Raw genomic sequence first — 3,267 nt, 5'->3', positions numbered from 1 at the left:
ATTTTTCGCTCGTGAGTGAGGCCTAGTGGTGAACAATAGCCCCTTGTGGCTATTGTTCTATTAGCAAAGTTTTTTTTTTTACAAAGCGGAATCTTCCACGGAAGAGTTAAAATGGCCAATAGTGTGCGAAAGAATACCGTGAAGCTAGTTTTTGGACCGGGAGTGAAGGTACCGTCGTACCTGGACGTGCTCAAGTTTTCGATGGATGACTTGAAGCTGTCCGTAGCAGAAATCCACAGCATCTACAAAGATGAAAATGGCGGACAGTTCTACGTGAAGCTCGTGGACGAGGAAACATTTACGACGTTCATTGCGGCCACAGACATGGAGTACAATTTCAAATTCGACGACGGATCGTCGGCAAAGGTTTCGGTCCAGCAGGCAGCTAAGATCTTCCGGTATGTGAGGATCTTCAACCTTCCACCGGAGATAGAAGACAGCTCGATCCAGTACGTTCTGGGTCAATATGGTACGATCCGTCAGCATGTACGCGAGCGGTTCCCAAGCGAAATGAAAGTGGACATCTACAATGGCGTACGTGGAGTTCATATGGAAGTATCCAAGGAGATTCCGGCACACCTGTACGTTGGTCATTTCAGGGCCCGGATTTTCTACGAAGGCCTCAAGAACAAATGCTTTTTTTGCAAAGAGGAAGGACACGTGAAGCAAAATTGCCCCAAGTTGGCGGCGATTTCTTCAGGCAGCGGAAGTTCGACACGACCATCTGGTGCTGCTATCCTGGGTAGGCCTGTAAAACCAGTCATCGATTCCAGTAAACCGATGACCCTTGAAATGACGACGTTGAACCAGCAAACTACCATCACCACAGAATCATCGATGAAGAAGCAGCATCTCACCAACACTCAAGAACCATACGCCTCCATCACAACCACAACGCCGACCGGAATACCGCCAGCAGCGCCCAGTATTTCATCTACGAACATCACCACCACAGTCAAATCAGCAGCTCAAGCTACAGCCAGCAGTAGTGTTGATGCAGCGAAAGCCGCGCAGATTGACGGTACTAACACCAACGAAGCCGCGATCGTCGGCTACGATCCTGACATAGACGACCCGAAAATGGATGATGAAGCAAGCGAAATCGAACGGCAGAAGATCTTGAAGAGAACAATCAGCACGTCTCCAGCAAGCTCTGGTGGCGAAGCAAATCAGCAGAAGGAAGAAAAGGGAAGGGGTGTTTCAAACGCCAAGAACGCCAAGAGGGGTTCGGGAAAGAGAGGAAGGAAGAAGAAGTAACATTTTCTTGATAGTTAAGTTAGCAGAGTGAATGTGGCATTTGTAAACTAACTTTTGTCAAAATTAATGACAATTTTGAGCTGAATGATTAGTTTGAAGATGATGCTGAAGAGAACAGGGTTCTAAAGCATTTTGTAGTACAGAAATGTTTATAGATCTGCACCTGTGGCGAAAATGTTAATATAGTTAACCAGCATAAGATAAAATTGTAAAACTCATAACTAATATTCAATAAAGAAACCTCTGAACAGAAAAAAAAAAAAAAAAAAAAAAAAAAAAAAAAGAGCTGCAAAGCAGAATGAACGAGGACCTCTGTCATTTGTGTCGCTGGATGAATCAACATAAGTTGACTGTGAACATTCCAAAAACCAAGTACATGCGTTCAACGCCCCAAGCTGGACCAGACTCGAGGTTTCTTTACAATATCTTGAGAAATTCTTAAAATATCTTTCAGATTTTGTGATGATAAAACCTGTTGGGTTTGGTGAAAAATGTAATCAATATTGTTTGCATTTTATAAAAGTGATATAAAACTACATAAGAATCTAAAGCATTAGCCTTGTTACTTTTCCAGAAAATCGATTATTATCGCTAAACAAACGTTCTTAGTTTCAACTTATTTGGTTACACCGGTTAAAAATTTCAGTAAATAATGTAAACAAAAATCAGACAAGTACGCGTACTACGTGTCACAAGTGTGCTCAGAAACTCAATACAAACTAAAACAATATATTTAAATAAAACAGTGATTGAATTTATCATTTTTTTTTTAAATTTCACAGGTTAAAAATGAACACGAACCCGTTATCGCTTGATTCTTCATCATCAGTATAAGACTCCTGAAAACCTCTCACGGGGATATTCCTAAAAAATTGAACCAGCAATAGGGAATCATATTTGTTTATTGTTTATTATGACTATTCGTATCACAAACATACAACATGAAATCACAGCACATGTACGTAATCACATGCAGTCCCTCGAAACGCCAATATAAAAGCCAGCACAACGAGCCGAGCCGAGCTACCGTGGCCGAGAGGTTACGGGTTTCGCCTTGTAAGCGAAAGGTGATGGGTTCAATTCCTGTCTGGCTCGGCAAGTCAGATCCCTTCAAAGAGTAAATCTGCTCACTGGGAATACTGACCGCTAGGGGATGGGTTTTGACTTGCGGCGTGCTGGATTTCCAATCCAGATGTCGTGAGTTCGATTCTCGTACCGGGAAGATGAAGTTTTAACATGACACTGTTGTGGAAGGAGACAATACAGTAGCCTTCATTAGAGACCTATGGCAAAAGTGGAAGGGTCTCGTTGAAAGGGAGGTATTCATAAAGCTTACCAAGAACGAGGACGGTCAAGCGACATTAATGGCTACGTGGTCCGAAAATCCACCAGTGCTAGACGACATGGAATTCGTTCTAGAAGACTTTAAACAAAGCTTTGCAAAGGTTGGGGAACACAATTAAACTTATCCATATTCTACAAAACCCACCACTTGTAGCCAAGATTCCATAACATCTGCTGAAACCGGAAGGCATACAAGTTACAAATATCTGACAGACGTTGGAAACACGCAGTTAACGCAAGGAAGGTTATTATGGTACTATCCATAAACCACGTTTGAATATTTATGACGTCCCAAGCAGAGACATAAGACCGAGCCACGTAGTCGCTTCCGCCTCGTAAGCGGTAGATCGGGGTTCAAATCCCGGCTCGGACCAAAACAACTGGTGATCTTTTCCCTTCTGGAATCGATTACTTAGTAAAGGGAAGGTAGTGTATCGTCACAAACTGGACCTTATCATGACACCTTAGGAAGACAACCTATGGAATGTTAACAGTAACCTTAACATGTTAACATTATGTTGATTAATAATAAACTGTCACTGAATCCGCTTTGTAAATGCCGGCCCCGATACTCTTCACGGGTATTCCCCTCAGGAAACAGGGAAAGATTTACTTTTTTTACAAGCAGAGACATACATACAAACTTTGGAAAAAAACAGTCAGCCT

Source organism: Culex pipiens, chromosome 3 (genome assembly GCF_016801865.2).
Source record: "Culex pipiens pallens isolate TS chromosome 3, TS_CPP_V2, whole genome shotgun sequence".
Classification (NCBI taxonomy): Eukaryota; Metazoa; Arthropoda; class Insecta; order Diptera; family Culicidae; genus Culex; species Culex pipiens.
This window is presented reverse-complemented; position numbering follows the sequence as displayed.